Source organism: Diplotaxodon limnothrissa, linkage group LG2 (assembly GCF_057381915.1).
Source record: "Diplotaxodon limnothrissa isolate DT_005_m linkage group LG2, D_limnothrissa_male_GT1.1, whole genome shotgun sequence".
Taxonomy (NCBI): Eukaryota; Metazoa; Chordata; class Actinopteri; order Cichliformes; family Cichlidae; genus Diplotaxodon; species Diplotaxodon limnothrissa.
Genome location: NC_140597.1, coordinates 499,436 through 506,358, shown reverse-complemented (window position 1 = coordinate 506,358; position 6,923 = coordinate 499,436).

Sequence of the window (6,923 nt, the reverse complement as noted above, 5' to 3'; positions counted from 1 at the left end):
TTCTTCTCTCTTTGCTCCTATTCCTTTCATCGCTCGCCTTTTCCTCCCCTCCTCTGTCATCTCTTTGTGGTTTTTCATTTTAAGCCGTTTTGTCATTTGGGTCAGCTGTATGTTTTGGCGTCCTCTTCTTTGTGCGACTCTTCATCCTTTCTCTGGTGGAAGAGTGCAGGCCACATGAGCGACGACTGACAGGCAGCGTTTTCATCTTCCACCCTTTTTCAGGCAGACAGCGTCTGATTCATGTGTCCGTCATCCTGTCTGCCCGAGGGCCATCGAGCCAGGGACAAAAGATGCAAGCAGTCGAGCATCTCTTCTCTCTCCTGTGTAGATGTTTTCATTACCCTCCTCTCTGACTTGTGTCTCCTTCTTTGCTTGTCACTCTGCTGTGCTTCTAGCGTCGGTCTTGCTCTGTCAGTTTTTCTCCTTTCGTTCGTAATACAGCCACCATCCATCAGTCACTCTGCTGTTTTCTCCCCTTTATCTCTCCCATCATGACCTTCATCTCTCTCCATTCCCTGCTCCCTCCACTTATCTGGGTTACTGAGCTGGTTCATTTCATGGAGCAGAGAATGATGGGTGTGTTTTGGAAAATTATGTAGGACAGTGAATTTATTTGATCCAATCTCAGCCGGTGTATTTGATTGTTTAAACAGTGTGATTGTGGCTGGCGATGGATCCAGCTTCAGCTGGACAGCCACATGTCCCAGAGTGCTCACCAGTCACAGACTGAGCATCAGAAGGACTAAGCAACTGAGCTTAGTCCTTGCCACTGTGAGTAAATCAGAATCGATCTAAACCAACAGGCCAGTGCAATCTGCATGTGGACACACCCTCATTTCTATCTAAAAAAGCAAACATTTGTATATAAGGAAACATGTTCACCTCCAGGTGAAGCAAAAAAAGCAGTGACGATGCTGTAAGGGAGTATCCTCCACAGGGTAAGGCACAATGGTGTCAGATAACAACAAAAGAAAGACTCTCGCTGTGGTTCAAGTATGAAAGAGAAAAACCTGGGCATCAAAGTTAATGTGGAACAAAAAGCTAACAGACAGTAAAAGCAGTGAACAGGACGAGCAGGTAATGTGTCAGCCAGGGAGGAGAAAATGATTGCAACGGAAAACAATCATTCCATACTGTCCAGCATCCACGGAGTAGTGCCGAGCACGAGTGTGCAAGTGACGACACGCAGAAGAAACATCAGAGAAATGTTTCAATGAAACGTTTGAAGTTTGAGCAGTTGTGCTGAGACGCCTGAACACACAGGGCGTGGGTGCTGTGATGTTGGTGGACGTGTGTGTGAAAACACACACACGTCCACCAACATCAGATTCACTTAAACTGAGTATCAGTTAGCGATGTGTCAGCTCATGTCTGTGACTCACCAGCTGTCTCTCTGCTCTTATTAAAACTATCCATCTCTGCATGGATACACCACTGCACAGTGCTTATTGTGTGTGTAATCACATTTACTTTCACTTTGGTATGGTCCTGGTACCAGGCCATATTGGTTATTAAAATATGAGCAACCAAGTGATGGCGGCACACTCGGCCCTCCCAGTGGCAACGATGGAGCGGGGGCTTAAACTGCAGCAGCATTGTGCTGGATTTCTGCTGCATCTGATCTGACAGGCTTGCACTTCAGACGTTTAAGAACACTTTCACAATCACTGTCATTGGCTTTGTGTGAGAAACTGTTGGAATTATAAGCTCACTGGATGTTTTTCTGTGGTCCAGTAGACTTTGTGTATCCGTGTATTTCATTAGCCTGGAGCTGTGAAGCTGTGAGTCTACAGAAGACCTCGAAGCAGCACGTCAGGAAAAGGCTTCTGCTGGTTTGATAGCTGTCACTGATAAGGTAGAGTGCTCCTTTTCTTCTTTGTCTTTTTTCTGTGTGTGTGTGTTTGCGTCATGTAGTGCATTACAAGATAGGAAGCAGCCACAGTGAAGGACAAGCATTTCTCATCCATTTATGAGGCCGTCAGCATAAAAGGCAGCCAAGCTTGTTAATGAGCTAAGACTGAACTGAAGCACACACGCACACACACGCACACGCACACACGCACACGCACACACACGCACGGGCTGAGTCACATGAAGTTCACATGTCACACTCTCTATCAAAGAGCAGCTCTATTCATGCACCTCAGCTGACACATGGGTTTGTGGGGATCAGAGTTCATCTTCATTTCATGTTTAAAAGGAATATTTGACATTATGGAACCCGTCTTCCTCACTTGTGTGTGTCTGTGTGTGTGTGTGTACGCCGAGGTTATCGATCTGTGATGCACGGTAGTTTGTTTTCTCCCTGGGGTTAAGGATTAGCAGCTCACACACTGGGATATTCATTTTCTAATCTTTTAATCAGTGGTGAACATTTATGATTGTGTGTCTGTGTGTGTGTGTGTGTGTGTGTCACAGAGAGAGACTCAGAATTATGATGAAAACATATAGTTAAGCTACATTGTTACTACTGAGTAAGCACAGAGTTCATTCCCAGTACAACGACCGCAGTAACACTCACATACAATATTTGTGACGATGTGAAACCGTTAGGTGGAGGGTTACTGCTGTCACCTGACGGCAGGAAGGTTCCTGATGAAAACACAAATACTTCAGTTACTTCAAAACTTTAATGCTAAATATTAGAACTGTTATTCATTTGAGACAACAAGCTGAATAACTGGAACTCTTATTAGTTACACTCTACTTGAAGTTGTTTTTGCCGATATCAACCTGACAATAATGTTGATATCAGTTCACCAAGCCCACACCTTTAGTTATTTAAAGACACATTTGTCTTTAATAGATGTGATCTATGACAGCGGTCCCCAACCTTTTTTGCGCCACGGACCGGTTTATGCCCGACAATATTTTCACGGACCGGCCTTTAAGGTGTCGCGGATAAATACAACAAAAAGAAGATTTATTCATAACACACGTGAAAAGACCCAGGAAAACCGAGTAAACGATCAAAACGATAACAAAATAACACTGAAAACCAATAAAAACCCTGAAAACCAGACATTTCACACCTGAGCCTCAACTCTCGCGGCCCGGTACCAAACGACTCACGGACCAGTACCGGTCCGAGGCCCGGGGGTTCGGGACCGCTGATTTATGACACCAAACATCACAGAGTTTGCTGAGTAGCTTGTATTGGATGCATATGTTGCAAAACTTTCAAAGTATATATCACAGAAAAGGATGTGCATTGCATCTCTTGTATACAGAAGAAAGAAAGGCGTTTGGAGCGACTCTTTGTAGATATTAGATCGTTTAGCTGTGTTTATGTGAGAGAAGAGAATACACTCACATCAGTAAAATATGAGGGGTTTTATTTTCCTGCTTAAAGGATCATTGGAACAAACAAACTGTGGGTCACACTGGGCTCTGTGTGTTGGCCGGCTTCCAGTGGACCAAGCCAAGCAGATAATAAGGCAGCAGCACCTCACTGGCCAGCGGTTCAAGAGCCCTCAGCGCTGTGTGAGTGTGTGTTTGCTTCCATATGTATGTGTGAGCGTTCTGCTAAATAGGCTGTGATATTACTCCTTCTGTTGTGTGGGGAGGTGAGAGGTGGCACTCGAATGGAAAGAAACAATATTGATTTTTGCTTTGCAAACAATACCACCAATAATAGTATTGTTTATTTGTTTGGTTAGAAACTAAACAAATAAACAATTTACCACAACTTTTAATCATCTCTGCAAATATACCACTGCATCATCTGTAGTACTCTAGTTGTTTGGTGGTCTGACCCAGTATGGTCTTCAATCAAAAACACGTCTGTGTCTGGAAGCTATTTGATAACCTGAAGAAAAGCACAAATGGAAGATATTGTTGAAGTTCTGATGGCAAACCAAGCGAGCCATTGTCTAAGAAGGTAAATGATGGCTGTGTGAATATCATGACGGTTCTCTTAATCTCAAATTCTTTCTAAATGTCAGTCCTCACATGAATTCATAAGAAAGTTTGTTCTCACTTCCTGTTTGGAAAACAGAATCAGCATCCTTACCAACAGGAGTCTCCTAAACAAAAGCAAAAAGTTAGGTGTAATAAATGTATTGTTGCTATGAGGCAGCAGTGCTACCCAGCTGTAATGATGGATCAGCATGCTGGCTTACAGAAACCTGGTTGTGGGAGGATGAATATGTTAGTTTAAACACATCAATAACCCAGAAAGAATGGCAGCAGTCTTATTCCAGGTTTAATCAACCATAGAGCCACACAGAAAGCCTAACTCTTAGCCTTATGTACCCTAATGTCATCGCCAACTACAGGAAGTCAACACCTGCCTGCAATGGTGAAGCCTCCCTACCAGATGTGCTGAACATGTATACACAGTTCGATGCTCAGAACAAGGTGATGATGAGGAAGTCCACCCCACCTCACAATCACCAGGTTCTGGGTCTGACCTCGGCTGATGTGAGGAAAACTCTTCGCAGAGTTAACCCACAGAAAACTGCTGGTCCAGATAGCATCTTTGGGAGAGTGTTCAGAGAACTGGCAGATGTTCTCACTGACATCTTCAACCTCTCCCTGAGCACTGCTGTCGCCCCAACCTGCCTCGTTCCTGTGCCAAAGAATCCGTCGGTGTCCTGCCTCAAAGACTACCGTCCCGCTGCACTCACACCCATCATGATGAAGTGCTTCGAGAGGCTCGTCACGAGGCACAGTAAGACTCTGCTGCCACTCACACTGTTCTCAAAAGCACAGAATTTCAATACATGGAAAAATAAAGGCATTACCGAGCTCTAACAGATAATCACAAACACAGCTTTCATAATGAAGAATGGATCCATCACTATAGTTTATACCACCAATGCTTTTCACAGTGCAAACAATGTGAATCAGTCACATGAGACAAACAAAAAGCTAACCTGCAGACATGTGTTTTTAAAAAGACATCACCAAGCTCAGGGCGTCTAATCAAACTCACTACAGACTTAGAAAGACCCTCCCCATTTTAAAAGGCCAGAAAGACTTATAAATAAAATGAAAACATTCTCCATGATAAATAAAACCAAGCTCTTAAATATTATATGATCAACCACAGCACTTGCATCACAGTCAGAAAACAAACAACAAAAGCCCTTAATGGGTCCATCAGATGCTCACTCTTTCCTCTGACATTAGATTCAATCATCTAATGTGTCACAGAGGCAATCTGGGGCTGCCCACCCATGCAACAGTTTGGAACCAAAAAGTTACCTATAACTTTATAATTTCATTTTCCACTTTGCCCATCTCTCTGCTTATTACAGCTGGCAACGTATCAGTTGGAAACCGCACCATTTGTCTAACATCAGCAGATATACTGCCCTTGTGTTTAATGCTGCAACAGTAAACGGGCTCCGGGCCTGAGTCATGCACTGGCCTCTCTGGTCTGAGGGCGACCCACATTAAAGAGCCTAACCAACCCCCCCCCCCCCCGTGTGATTACAAAGGACAAGAGAGGTGGGAACGAACGAATGCTGAACATCCTCTGGAGGTAAATACTGGGCCAGTTCTTGTACAGTGCTTTTCTACTCTTCTGAGTACTCAAAGTACTTCATTCAACACATATTTACACAGGTTTCCTATATGTAAGTGTTTTCTATCTAACGTCCTCACAAATACACACTCCGATGGATTTTCTTTTCCCGTTTCCCCTCCTATGACAGGACGACATCCACCAAATGTTCATTTAAAACATTTATTTCTGAATTGCTTCAGTCACCAATGAAGCTCGGGCTATGAGGACAGCTTTAATCTGCTGGACTCGCACCAACAGACAGAAGACGAGTACGACTGTAAACTGAAGAACATGCCAAACTGTGTCTCTGCACTGTACCTGCAGTCTGAGCATCGTTAGTGGAGCTATTTCTCCATGCTCGTGGGCTAATACTACTCCAGTCCTATCACAAGCCAGTCCCCAAACAGCCCACTTCAAACCCCAACTCCCTCAAGGGCTTACACAGGCTGACTTAGCCTTGGCAGGATATGACATGCCATTAAGCGCCCACCATGCCACAACACTTATTTAGAGACATCTGTGCTTGAAAATATTTCACGACTTCTCTCAGGACCTCCATGGATTAAAATAAGGGGGCTGGTGTGTTTTAAATGCAGAGATACACAGAGGGAACACTGGAGAGAGAGGATCCTGTGGAAGAGTCCACTGGGGTTGGTGCAGCCACAGCTAATGTGATTTCCCTGCCGTGACTCATTGAGGAGGTATATAAATACTGACACAGGCCCCTGTCACTGACACACATATGCTCCCCAACTTTCGTTAAATCCATGAGACACACAGACAGAATTTAAAGCCCACATATTTTTCTTTCCCCTCCAAAACTCTGAGCTGCTGTTTATCTGTGAGCAGGGTTACACTCGGGGAGTAAATGAGAAAAACTGAGATGGGTGAGGGTGGGCGGCACCAAGTGCCCCGCATTTTCTCGTAGAGCACAGCGATGGGGTTTATTTCTGGCAGGTCTTCAGCTGCAGCTGTTAGCACACACGGAGAGGAGCAGAGTGATGTGGCCATGATGCCACTCACATTTGGAGCTGCTATCCAAAGCTGCTCAGAGATAAGGAAGCATGTGTGTGTCCTCTGAGCTTCAGCAGAAGCAGCACCCTGCTGATTCATTTATTCATCGCTGAGACAATCACATAAAACAAAGTAAAGGTGTACTTCAGCTCAGTGACCACAGAGCCTGAAGGAAGCTCTGCTCTGATAGATACCTGTGTGTGGTTTGTGGCCGTCACAGGTGCGGTTCAGGCAGAACGACGGGTTCTCCGTGCTAGCTTGATGTTATTACATGACTGAAACAACATAGTGCTGTTCACTACATGCTACACCAGCCTCACATGTTCCTTTCACTGTATCTGACACAAGAACATCCTAAGCCACACAGAACATGAAGCCGCATCATGACCACTGTAAG